Source organism: Protopterus annectens, chromosome 5.part0, assembly GCF_019279795.1.
Source record: "Protopterus annectens isolate FY-2018-M chromosome 5.part0, PAN1.0, whole genome shotgun sequence".
Taxonomy (NCBI): domain Eukaryota; kingdom Metazoa; phylum Chordata; order Ceratodontiformes; family Protopteridae; genus Protopterus; species Protopterus annectens.
Genome location: NC_056735.1, coordinates 1,494,164,232 through 1,494,179,093, shown reverse-complemented (window position 1 = coordinate 1,494,179,093; position 14,862 = coordinate 1,494,164,232). Strand labels below are relative to the sequence as shown.

Below are 14,862 nucleotides of genomic sequence, written 5' to 3'. Positions count from 1 at the left end.
GTATACTGATAAACAGTCACTGTACTGTATATAAAATTGTACTGTCTTCTGATTTCTTATGAAAATCTAATAACTAAGTGCTATAAATTGTCGCATTCCTATCACAGAAGCATTGCTTACAACCTTAAACAATATTTATTATATTACTGGCTGGCCTTTTTCTCCTTCAGATAATTGATTATGCTCTTTCTGCTTCTCTGACAGCCACATTTAATTTGTTCCCCTCCTCCATGCAGAGTTTTTACTGTGAAGTTGTAAACTGTTGGAGGACACCTCACCTGTAGGTTACTCCTTCAAACCAGTTCTACTGTAACAGCAGTCTGATGGGAGTAGCATAACCCTTGTACATCCAAGTCATGTAATAACATTGTTCAACTGAAAGCATAACAGATATCTAGACCATTGCAGCTCATGCAACTAAACTTCACTATAACTACAACTCAAAATATTGCAAGCTGCGGGATTGTTCAGTAGTAGTAAATATTAATTTTGTGATGGAACTATGATCAGCTCCTAACCCTTTCTGTATAAGATCTCCCCCAATGCTATTGTTCTGTAAATATACTACTTCTCAAGTCAAAAAGAGTTAACTGAGAGGTAAGAGGAAACTTAAGCACACACTCTTTCCTCTTGCCTGACTCCTCCCACCACAGAGATAACATAACAATAACCCCTGAGAAAATCTTTATCCAACATAAACCACACAACACTCATGCCAGCAACCTCTAGCCTGACAAGTCAAATAACTTTTTTTCTACAGTTTATTTGTTTACCATATCAAAAAATATCTTCATTTGCCACTTAATGTGATTACTCTGATGTGTCACATAGTATTCAAGGTCAGCAAACATTTTAAATTCAGTTGTAGTAATTGATTCACACACACAGCAGATAGAAAATTAGCAAACCGAACATAATCCTATTGGCTGTCAATTTAAGTGAGTGGTTCCAAATTGTTTTACTTAGTTTCTTCACAGGTGAACAGGTAACATTTATTGTAATGGCGATCACCTCAGCAAAAAAAAAAAAAAAAAAAACTTACCAATGGCTGTTAACTGGTTGACTTGTTTTTGTGTGCATGTAATCCTTGAGTGCAATACTAATGTCCTTAATGTAGAATAGCAGTGCATCCCTATCACAGTACTGTGTTGTTGGACACCATCACAACTGATATGTCCTTATCACAGTACCATGTTACTGGATTCCATCACAGCCAGTGTGTCCTTATCACAGAACTGTGTTACTGGACTCCATCACAACCAGTATGTCCTTATTACAGTACTGTGTTACTGGACTCCATCACAACTGGTATGTCCTTATCACAATACCGTGTTACTGGACTCCATCACAACCAGTATGTCCTTATCACAATACGGTGTTACTAGACTCCATCACAACTGGTATGTCCTTATCACAGTACTGTGTTACTGGACTCCATCACAACCAGTATGTCCTTATCACAATACTGTGTTACTGGACTCCATCACAACCAGTGTGTCCTTATCACAGAACTCTGTTACTGGACTCCATCGCAACCAGTATGTCCTTATCAAAGTACTGTGTTACTGGACTCCATTGCAACCAGTATGTTCTAATCAAAGAACTGTGTTACTAGACTCCATCACAACTAGCATGTCCTTATCACAGTACTGTGTTACTGGACTCCATCACAACTGGTATGTCTTTATCTCAGAACTGTGTTACTGGACTCCATCACAACTAGTGTGTCCTTATTACAGAACTGTGTGACTAGGCTCCACCACAATCAGTATGCCCTTACCATAGAACTGTAATACCAGACTTCATCACAGCTGGTATGTCCTCATCATAAAACTTTGTTACTGGACTCCACCACATCTAGTATGTCCTTACCATAAAGTTGTGGTTCCAGGCATCTTCATAGCCAGTATGTTCTAATCACAAAACAGTGTCACCACAGCCAGTAAGTCCTTATTACTGAACTCTGATACTAGCCTTCACCACAACATGTATGCCCTTATCATAGAACTGTCTCACCACACCTTATCTTAGCCAGTATCTACTTATCATACAACTCGGGTATCAGGCTGCCCCACAACCAGATCATAGATCAGTATCACTACACCCAATAAATCCTTTTCACAAAATTGTGGTATGAGGCTACACCAAAGCCAATATGCCCTGGTCATAGCACTCAGTTACTGGGTTCCAACACAGCAAATATTCCTTTATCATATAACCACGGTATTAGTCTTTACAACAATCAGTATGTACAAATCATAGAACTGTGTTACCAGGCTTTACCAGAATCAGTATGTATTTATATCAAAGAACTGTGGAGCTTGGCTTCACAAAACCAGTATGTTCTTATAGAATTGTGGTGCCAACCTTCACTTCAAGAAGCATATCTTTATCATAGAATTGTTTAGATTTTGTGATTAGTATTCTTGTGAAGCAAGCACTGTACAATGAAAAAATTATGCAAATAAAACAGTTACAGCAGCATAGATGCAAAATAAATAATGATCTAAGTTTGGTAAATACGTAATTAAATGTTGTATGCAGACGTACTTAAATTACTGAAGAGTGAAACCATTCCTTGAAAGAAAATGAGGACTGAATTTTTTTTCTGTTACTAATGATTTTATCTCAGATCTACCACTCTTCTACATTTTTTCATGAACTGCAGTTCCAATTTAGTGTCAGTACATTTTTGGATTTTTTTTTAGTTTTTCTTCTGGTACTGGTAATTGTGGCATTACCCAATAAATCTGTACTACTTCTAGCAGTTCAAGGTAAATATGCTGTACTGAGTAGATTACATTATATTATATTTGCAGGCTAAATGTATTGTTCATATCATTTTAAATCTGTAACATGCAACACCAAAATGTGTACCTAGCCTGGCTTTAAGTAGTGTTACATTGTCACTTAATATAATGTTGGTTGGCAATGTATTCCAGTTTTCTACAATGACTTTTGAAGATCCTATACAGAGTGAAATTAATATTAATACAAATGGTAGTATTTGATCAATGCAGTAAGGCTTTCAGGAGTCGCCACTGAGTCACCAAATAGATATAAGTACTCTCAAAGGTTAAAATATTCTCTAAAGGACTATTCACAATAAAAATTTTAAATATATTTAATAATAAATAATAAAAGAACATGAAAATACTAAATATCTATTTACAATAAAGACCAATGTTTCAATCACAGGAAATATTAAAATAACACAGATGAATAGATTCACACAGATACAGAAAAATGGGTCTATATTAAATTAAAGAAAACTCACTTACGCAAATACCTAAACGCCAACACATAAACAGCAAACCGCGAAAACACTGAACATTCTGAAGCACGAAATTCGAAATATCGAATTGTCATAGTTGGCCCTTATCCGGTATAGCTCCCTAATATAAATGTGCAATAGTTATGGACCTTAGGATTAGGGTGCAGGTTAAAGTAAGTGCATACATAGTAATAAATGCAACCTTTACTTTACGGTTAGAAGTATGGTTATGTTAAGTGTATGTATAGTAATATAGTTGTGTAGCTGAATGTATACGTAAATTATACTTTTCCCGTAGTTGGGTGTTGTTTGTTTATAGTTAGAATCATTTGCGTGGTGAATGTTTGATTAGGATATGGAATATATGGGTGAAATGTAGATATGGGGAAGTGTGGATTATTTATTTTCTTTGGGTAGGTAGTACGTAGCGGGCAGTGGGGTTGGCCAACTACAGCAATACGATATTTCGAATTTCGCACTTCAAGACGTTCTGTGTTTTCGCGGTTCGCTATTTATGTGTCGACGTTTAGGTATTCGCGTAAGTGAGGTTTCGTATTTTAATATGGACCCCAGAAAAACAGTACTTAACTAATCTCATTATATTTTCCTGACTGCTCCTGGTTCGTTTACCATAGCAATGCAAATGAAGTAAGTGAGGTACCCTTCTGTGACAGGTTTCAAAAACAGAGTCCTGTTGAGATTCTGTCTCATCTAATATTAAAACATCATTACAGAGCTGGCTTACAGAATCACATCACACACATCTGGTCATCTGACTTCTGGTTCCCATACTATCCCCTTGGCTAGAAGCTGGCAGGATTTACCACATATGTGTCAAAAATACACACACATATGAATCTTTGCTAAGATCTGATGCAGATTTTGGAATTATAAAACAATAAACACCTCCACTCTTCCTACAGGAACTAATTAACCATTCTCTGGCACAGGCATTTTGTCTCTGGCTGCAATCAGAATGATAAGATACAATCTTTATGGCCTAAGTTAAGTAATTTAATATCTTACTATTTTTTAAAGTTAGCCATATTGAGATTAACCTCTTCTCTTCCAGTATCCTATTTACAACAGAACAGTCTGATATAAATGTATATTTCTTTTCTGTCCAGCAGGAGATAATGTTGATACATTTTTAACTCAAGGAACTTTACAAATATATTTTCAATACGAGCATCTGTAGAAGTCAGTTTGATATACAAATGCCATATAATTCATTATTTAATAATTTCAGCTAGCTATCCTGGCATATGTTATACATCCACTGCCCTACTTCTCCTGGCATAGCTGGCAATACCTCACATCATCACACAGCCTACCATGGTTCTGTGCTTGCCCTCATTAATCAACCATGACTGTTCTGTAGCATAGCAGAATAGTACTGAGCATTCTAGGATGCATGCTATACAATCTTGTATGGCTCAATAGGATATACATGCCTTTTGTCTTCTCATTATCCTGGTAATGATCAAAGGTTCTACCCCCTCAAGCTGTGCCCATCCTGTTTGCATACTTACAAGATTCTAGGGGTTGGGTATGCAATTGAGTGGTACAATGGCTTTTTACCCACTTTTGCAAGTGACATGAGCTTCATAGACTCTCCACTATTCTTTTTATTTTAATACTGAGAAAATGGACCTGCAATGACAGTAAGTACTGGTGTGAAAGTTCATTGGTATTGATCTTTATGTGATGCATTACATGAAATATATCATTTTAAGAAAGAACAATAGTAACAGTTATTTAAAAACAAATTGTATCCAACTATATCGCAGTATGACCAGAATGATAATGCCTCATTAGTGGTCTACAAGAAGGATTTCTGCAGTGTCATTTGCCAGAAAATCATGACAAATGAAACGCAAGCTGTATTTCTTCCTGGATGATAAAGCTAGACTCACGCCAATAAATCACTCATGCATTCATTCACTTGTTCTCCATTTACCCAGTTAGCATAGTCCATGTTCATAGGTAAGCCAGAGGCCATCCTAACACTAAGTGAGTGCAAGATAGTAAACCTAATCCAGGGTAGGATGTCAGCCCATCATAGAATACACTAACTCTCTCACTCATAACATGCATACCTCTGGGTAATCTGGCCATCATCTGCTCATATTTGGAAGTCTTTGGGATGCAGGAGGAAACTGAAGCACTCTTTTAAACCAACTTGAACACCAGGGGGACATGGAGACTCAGCAGTAAAGGACCACCTAACAAAGAATCATAGTATTTTAGGGGAGGGGGTATTATACCCTATTTATAGCTGTAGATACTATATAGTCCACCTTCACTATCTTTTGCTAGAACAGTTGTTTATGACATTACCAGTTTTAGTGAGTTCTTTATGATGATGCCAGGCAGATTTTTTTCTTTCTTTTTCTTTTTCCTTAGAAGGCAAAACTGCTAAAAGTTGTAGTTCCTCAAAGAATGCCCACTGTCCTAGTCTTACAGTACATGTCACGTTCTGCATCCGAGCACTAAGAATGCAGCAGCTCACCAAGTTTGCATACACTTCTTGTTAGAAAGGCAGCACCATTTTGCAGCCATTCTTTTCATTTTCATTGTTTCCCAGTCATGCATGGAGGTCTCCATCTAGCTTCAGTGCCTCTGGCAACTGCATTTAATGATTTAATGCGCTGGTTTCTTCAGTAGTGTTTTTTATATGCTGCAATGGAGGATGGATAAATGTAAAACTGTATCTGAGCCAGGGATATGTATCCTTATTATATTATACCTCTAAGACATAATGATGCAAAATTTGGTTTTAAACTGTAAGAGACTAGGGACCACGGATGCAGGCATGCCAGTATGTGAGTTAATTCTCACATTTTAGAATGTGGCAGGATGGAGTTTTCTCCTACTTCAGTACTGGCAGTAAATTCAATTATAATTTCAGAAAATCTGAAGGAAACAGGTGCTTATCTGAATAACGGGGGGGGGGGGGGGCATTCTCTGATTGAAAACTCTTCATTTCCAATTCTGAAGGTCTCTCAGAGGATGTGAAAATGGTTGCGTAGGCCCACACCCTGGAGAATGTCGTTAACATTAATTTTATCATAAAATCAGATTGGGCGTTTATCACAATTTATTTTGCTTTTGCATATGTGGAAAGTGAAGAGTCACAAAAATACAGAAATATGAAGGGTTTTTTTGTTTAATTCTTAGTGTTGTACAATTTCTATATAAGTCCTACTGCATAACTGTGAGAGGAGAATAAGTAAGTCTCTCAGGAGACTGGGAGAATTCTCTACTTACAGATAGAATAAACGATGAATCTTCATTTTGAACTTGCTTCTCTTTGTGTCTGTAGCACCCACACAGCTTGCATTGCTATACTTTGTCTTGCTAGTAGGTATTTTTATTTTTATTATTGTTTTATTTTTCATTCTTATTTTTATCAAAGTTCCCAATTAGAAAATTTGCCTTAGTAATGTAATCTAATTTTACTATCTTGTACTTTGAGACTAATGCGATATAAAAGGAAATATAAAGTGGGACAGTCAAAGATGAGACTGATCTTTGCCTTCAGATTAATAAATGCAAGATCCCATTAGACCATTTCTGGTTTGCTGAGATGCTTTTAATATTGTCTTAAATATTCCTGCTATCTTGCCATTGGGATTTCAAAAATGATATTACATCAAATACTAAGATCTACTTTATCACAAAGTATATTGCATAGCATTATTTTCATCAGCTGGTTAGCTTGGTTAGCTTTAGTACATTTGATACATTATTGAAAATGTCTGCCCTCTGATTGTTTATTGCCCAAATGCTGTAGTGGTTGCAGTCTGCAAAGTTGCATATCAAACAAGTAATATTATGATGATAAAACACTTGAGATGCCCAGTTAGACTATATCAACTTTCATGTTGATGTTTATTTATTATTAATCCATTCTTCCACAGTTACACAGACATTTACAGAAACCACTGTTATTTTCAGCTGTGGGAGTTGTACTGCTCCTTCACCTAACATTGGGGTGACATTGATGGGCGGAGGGTGAGGAGTTACTACTGTCTTTAGTGGAGTGCAAAGAAGCTTGTTTTTAAAATGGACATTTTCTGAGCAAAGGAACTAGCAAAGGTGTACTCTTTTGCCTCTAAACATTCAGATATCCAACAGTGCTCTGTCCTACGAAGCTTCTGTATAGCTAAATGCTGTCTTCACTTAGATGGCTATTGCTTACTTACCTATCCACTGAAGGATGGGTGTTCTGCGATAGCTCTGTGTCATTCCTTGGTTAAGCCGATTTTTCCTATAAATATTTACTCTAGGGAGTGAATACACTACCACTATGTTAGCATGATTTCTGTGTCCTCAGCTTGTAAGTTTTAAAGAAAGCTTGTCTCAGGGTTTACTAGAGTGGCTGACCTGTTGAATTTTGTACCCACTGACCCTCTTAAGTTGGTACACTGCAGTGCAATGTAGTGCCATTTATTAATTATACAAAGTTAATGAGGGACTTGGTAACAGTTTTCACTCAAACCTTTATTCCAGCTTTACAGTTTATGGCTGTAACTACCTTGTTGGTGTTCCACTTTCTCTAAGTGTCCTTTTGATTGATGCATTTCCTGTGTGACTCCATATTGAGGTTAGTAGAAGCTACTTCAAATTCAGTTGTATCTGTTAATAGTGTTTAATCTTTCCAAACATGTAAATATTTGCTATAGCATAGAAACATAGCATCTGATTGCATGACTGGTATTCTGGACACCACCAACACCCCATTTAGCCAGGCACTAATGAACTGGCAGAGGGCCAGCTGTCCATACCAAAGGTCGAAGAATGAGGAATGGAGCTACCAGAGTAGCTGTTAACAGAGCTTCATGGTACTATTAAATTAGAAGACTAAACAGTGTTACAGCCTGGGAGGCAGGGGGGTACAATTCATAGCTTCATAGGTGTTTACTAGGCTAATGACCACAAGGACCTTTCTAAGCCTAGCCGTGCATCCCAAATCTCTGACAAGTTGTGATAACCTTGATAAGTGTAAGCATGGGCCTGGTAAGTCAATCACTTACAGGTTACCTGTGTCCATTAGAGACATAGGTGCCAAACCAGTGATGAATTCCTGGGTTCTTATCCAGTTGTCCAAGTTGCACTTGAATTGGGTTATAGATGAACTCTGCTTCACATGGATGGGGAACCTGTTCCATAGATGAGGTAGTCTCTGGAATTACATACCTATCTCTCCAGCAAGTCCTGTTTATATCACAGGCAAGGTTTACATCTTTAGAATGGGTAATTCTGGTGCTGTTTGTTTTGTCAGTATGCAGGAGGTCCATCAGAGTGGGGACTGACAATGCTCTGTATGCTAGCCACAATGCCCTGTAAGCCAGGCATACAGTTCAGTTTGGAAGATAACTGTCACCCATTAAATGATGGCTACATTGCTTCATATTTCCTCCTCTTTATATGTATCACTCAAGTGCAGTTTCCAGAGCATCATTTCTCAGAAAAATGGAGGACTTAGCTGACAAGGGATTATGCCAGGCCTAGTTGACAGCATTTGGTAATTTGGAAAAATTTTAAGAGCAAATAAACTGACAAATTAAAAAAAACAAAACACAGTAAAACACTGGGCGCTGATTTACAAGAAAACCTGTAAAACTCAAATGGGTTGCTAGGCTTTATTACATGAAACTAGAAAGAAAATTATATGAATAATGTAAGCATTCTTCACTGTATGTTGGCATATATAATTGAAATGAGCTGTTATGTTTTCCACTGAGGTTAAATTAATAAAAAATATTGCCTGCCATGTTGATTAGTCAGAAAGCAGAATGCATAGTTGCATGTCAGCGTAACGCAGAGAAAATCCTGGACATACTGTGCATTAGGCTTAGGTGGCTGTAATGATAAATAATATAGAGGACTATGAGCAGATCACTGATGCTAACTGTGTTATTATATGTTCAATACATGGACGCCAAGGAATTCACTCTCATGGTAAATCTGTGATATTATATGTTCAATACATGGACGCCAAGGAATTCACTCTCATGGTAAATCTGTGTTATTATATGTTCAATACGTGGACGCCAAGGAATTCACTCTCATGGTAAATCTGTGTTATTATATGTTCAACACGTGGACGCCAAGGAATTCACTCTCATGGTAAATCTGAGTTATTATATGTTCAATACGTGGATGCCAAGGAATTCACTCTCATGGTAAATCTGTGTTATTATATGTTCAATACGTGGACGCCAAGGAATTCACTCTCATGGTAAATCTGTGTTATTATATGTTCAATACATGAACGCCAAGGAATTCACTCTCATGGTAAATCTGTGTTATTATATGTTCAATACGTGGATGCCAAGGAATTCACTCTCATGGTAAATCTGTGTTAATATATGTAAAAAATCAAAGTCATAAACGGAACGTGAGGGCCTGAGTACTATCTCAATCACCAAAATCCAACAATGTCGCCAAGAGAGTACCAGCAACAAAAATGTGCAGAAAAGCAGCAGATTAAAAGTCCATAGCTCGACAAAATCGATCCTAGCGATGGTAGTAGGAACGTTCTTTATTCACACAACATAGGCTCAGTAAGCGCTTTCACCATGCTTGGCTTCCTCAGACTGTAACAAACCATCTAACACCACAGTCATTTAAATACTATTACACAGATCTAAACAATTATTCAATTACCACGTAATGAAATATTTAAAGAGGCCCTGAAGCCTAACACTCTTGCTTGGTTAAAATACATTGCATATGTAGTTTAAAAAACTCACAGATATAAAACACTTGTGATTCTAAAAACATTCACAAAATAAAATATACTTATACACAAAATACAAAGAGAAATATACTAGAAAAGTGCAATTGTGTATGTACATAAAGGTACATTCATAAAATATGTACATAATCTATTCCTCTGACAAACCTCAACAATAGGAAGATGCATTGATGTCAGCCTCTTTAATCTCCTTTTCTTCAACATGGGATGGATACTGACCTTGTCATTGAGGCCAGGGTAGGATTCGCTCTACATCGTAGAATCCACCTTAGCTCCATTTCAGTGTATAATTCTCAACATCCCCCTCTAATATTTGTTTGAATATGTTGTATAGCTAGGACGTGAATTTATGTTGCTCATTGGTTGACATCTGATGTCTAGCTAATGCATTGTTGGGTCTTTCACTCTCATTTTATAACAATGCTCCTGATCCTCTCTCTGAATTGCCTGTTGGTTTTACCAATGTAAAGCGCGTACAGGCGGAACAGAGTGCAAGGTAGACTAAATTCTTAGACTTACAATTGGTCCCTGTCATGAAAGTAAATATCTGCCCTGTCATGGGCTGCTGGAAAGTGGTACTATCATTAATAAACCCACATTGATTACAATTGCCACAGGCTGGTATTATACACCAAATGGGAATATCGGTGCCACTTTTATGGCAGAGAATCTCTTTTAAATTCTTCTTATTTTTGTACATGTACTTTGGTTTGGTCCAACCAAATCCTTGCTCTCATTATCAACACATAATACTGCCCAATATTTCTCAATAATACCCTTCACATTATAGGCATCTTGAGTATAAAAAATAGGTAAAGTAACACTAGTGTTTCTATGCCCATGCATACACATTTTCTCTAACCTCATTACTCCAAGTGTTATCAGAGAAATATGGTCGGCTGCAGTAGTCCTTAAACCTCGGTTTCTTTTATAACCTTATCCACTTCAACACTATTATATGATCTGGCTATTAACCTGCTTCTCAAACTCGAAATCTCTCCATGATAACCTTCATCTAATGGATTCAAGCGAGACGCTCTCATTGCTTGACCTCTCATTACGTTATTAAAAGCGAAGGGGATGCATACTGTTCTATGCAGTAAGGTGTTCTTATAACAGCTCTTTCTATGAACAGCTGTATTCAACATACCATTCTGTAATCTGATTAAATCTACATCCAGGAATGATAACTTATCCCTGGAGTAAGTCATAGTAAATTTCAAAAAATGGGTTGTATTGTTCATGAAAGCTGCAAATTCTAATAGTTCTACTTCAGTCCCTCCCATAAAAGAGGTCATCCACGAATCTCTTATAGAATCTAACATTCTGTTGACATAGCGTGTTAGGTAGTAATACCTCCCTCTCCCAATAAGCCATAACTAGGTTGGCGTAGCTATTGGCACAGGATGTGCCCATAGCTACGCCATCCCTTTGCAGATACAGCTCTTCATCAAACAGAAAAACATTGTTTTCCAAGATGACTTCAAGAAATAACGCCAATAATTCAATCATATGCGTTTCCATACTAGAATATTTCTTCAAATAACTTTGCACATATTCTACACCACAATCATTCGGAATGACCGTGAAAAGACTGGTGACATCAAATGTGACCAGATAATAATCACTGTTCTCATCCATCTACTAACATGTTCATACAAACTAACAAGAAACTCTTTACTGTCTCTCAAGATAACATCGTTGGAATTTATGACAGGTCTTAAATATTTTTCCACATAAAGTGAAAATGGTTGCGTCAACCAGCCCTCCAGAGACAATGGGCCTCATGGAGGTTTCATCCGGTTCTTATGGACCTTGGGGAGGCCTTTCAATACAGGTATTAAGGGATCATTGACCCTTAAAAACTTGGATATATTCTTATCTATAATGCCACTCTTGAGTAAATCATCAATAGTGTCATATACACGAAACACTTTCATCATCACTTGCTCCATATTCAACTTACTATAGAGCGAGGTGTACATCTGGCGTACAGTGTCCCTATATACCACAGCATCCATAATCACAATCGGACCTCCCTTATCTGCAGGAAATGATTATGGAGTCATCATTTCAGACTATTTAATGCTTGTCTTTGGGTAAAGGTCATGTTGTATCTACCTTTCCTCTTTCTACCATAGTTGTCACTATAATATTCATATAAGTCATGCTCACTAACCTGCCATATGTTTCTAATACAGGATGTAATACTGGAACATATGTACTGGTAGGCTTGAAACTATTCACACTGGAACTATTATCATCCGAGTTCCCAAATTGTAATCTTAGCTGGATGTTTCTAACAAACATCCTAATGTCAATCAATGTGTCAGTAATATCACTCCTTCTAGTAGGAATGAATGTCAATCCCTTATTCAATACAATTTCTTCATCTGAACTCAGTACCCTATTAGACAGATTTATTATAATTGATTCCCCTTTCTGCTCCACATCTTCTTTATGGTTGGACCTGCTGACTCTGTGTCCATAACCTTCCGTTTTGACCCCTGCTCATGGGCGCGTCCTCCCCTTGAATTGGGGTGACTGTATCGGAAGGGGTATCCTGCTGTTGACATCATCAATCTTTCTATATTCTATAATTTTCCTCCTCACCACAGGCTGATTGACATTATTAGTTTGAACATTACCTACATCCTGTTTATTAGTTGTTAATGTTTCATTCACACTATTATCATTATTACTTTTCTTATTAACCGTAACAACAGACGGATATAAATTCACACTCTCAGAGTTATCTGAAGCAAGGATGTTATTCTCATTATCCATCACTTCACTATTAACAGTCCCGATACAACCCTGTTTACTTTGTGTAGCGTAGACTGAATCGTTGTTATGAATCACATGCTCAACTGTATTAGGAACAGAGCTAGTCTCATTAGCTCCACTCGCCTGGACCCTCTTATCGGTCTTACTATGCATAGTCCTCGGCCAAACAAATATTTGGCCGTTAGTAAAATCATAGGTGTCCCATTCAATTTTCTGTTTCTTTTGGTCTAAAAGTCTTTTCTCAAACAGTGAGACATTGTCCATTAATCTATCGACTCCTAGCATCGCCCTAGCCGATGTAAACTTCCGAGTGATAGATTCATACATCTTTGTAACATCTTCACGTAATGCCACAAAGATGTATGAATCTATCACTCGGCTAGGGCGATGCTAGGAGTCGATAGATTAATGGTATAGTAAGACCGATAAGAGGGTCCAGGCGAGTGGAGCTAATGAGACTAGCTCTGTTCCTAATACAGTTGAGCATGTGATTCATAACAACGATTCAGTCTACGCTACACAAAGTAAACAGGGTTGTATCGGGACTGTTAGTAGTGAAGTGATGGATAATGAGAATAACATCCGTCTGTTGTTACGGTTAATAAGAAAAGTAATAATGATAATAGTGTGAATGAAACATTAACAACTAATAAACAGGATGTAGGTAATGTTCAAACTAATAATGTCAATCAGCCTGTGGTGAGGAGGAAAATTATAGAATATAGAAAGATTGATGATGTCAACAGCAGGGATACCCCTTTCCCGATACAGTCACCCCGATTCAAGGGGAGGACGCGCTCCATGAGCAGGGGCCGTCAAAAACGGAAGGTTATGGACACAGAGTCAGCAGGTCCAACCATAAAGAAGATGTGGAGCAGAAAGGGGAATCAATTATAATAAATCTGTCTAATAGGGTACTGAGTTCAGATGAAGAAATTGTATTGAATAAGGGATTGACATTCATTCCTACTAGAAGGAGTGATATTACTGACACATTGATTGACATTAGGATGTTTGTTAGAAACATCCAGCTAAGATTACAATTTGGGAACTCGGATGATAATAGTTCCAGTGTGAATAGTTTCAAGCCTACCAGTACATATGTTCCAGTATTACATCCTGTATTAGAAACATATGGCAGGTTAGTGGAGCATGACTTATATGAATATTATAGTGACAACTATGGTAGAAAGAGGAAAGGTAGATACAACATGACCTTTACCCAAAGACAAGCATTAAATAGTCTAAGAATGATGAGTCCATAATCATTGCCCCTGCAGATAAGGGAGGTCCGATTGTGATTATGGATGCTGTGGTATATAGGGACACTGTACGCCAGATGTTGAGCGACACCTCGTTCTATAGTAAGTTGAATATGGAGCAAGTGATGATGAAAGTGTTTCGTGTATATGACACTATTGATGATTTACTCAAGAGTGGCATTATAGATAAGAATATATCCAAGTTTTTAAGGGTCAATGATCCCTTAATACCTGTATTGAAAGGCCTCCCCAAGGTCCATAAGAACCGGATGAAACCCTCCATGAGGCCCATTGTCTCTGGAGAGGGCTGGTTGACGCAACCATTTTCACTTTATGTGGAAAAATATTTAAGACCTGTCATAAATTCCAACGATGTTATCTTGAGAGACAGTAAAGAGTTTCTTGTTAGTTTGTATGAACATGTTAGCAGATTGGATGAGAACAGTGATTATTATCTGGTCACATTTGATGTCACCAGTCTTTTCACGGTCATTCAATGATTGTGGTGTAGAATATGTGCAAAGTTATTTGAAGAAATATTCTAGTATGGAAACGATATGATTGAATTATTGGCGTTATTTCTTGAAGTCATCTTGGAAAACAATGTTTTTCTGTTTGATGAAGAGCTGTATCTGCAAAGGGATGGCGTAGCTATGGGCACATCCTGTGCCAATAGCTACGCCAACCTAGTTATGGCTTATTGGGAGAGGGAGGTATTACTACCTAACACGCTATGTCAACAGAATGTTAGATTCTATAAGAGATTCGTGGAT

General features: G+C 37.4%; 1 protein-coding gene across 10 annotated transcripts in view; it reads left to right on the top strand.

Moving 5' to 3' along the window:
* Positions 1-14,862, top strand: part of TENM4 (teneurin transmembrane protein 4) — a 4,497,462-nt gene that overhangs the window by 178,350 nt on the left and 4,304,250 nt on the right. The gene's annotated exons all lie outside the window — the stretch shown is intronic.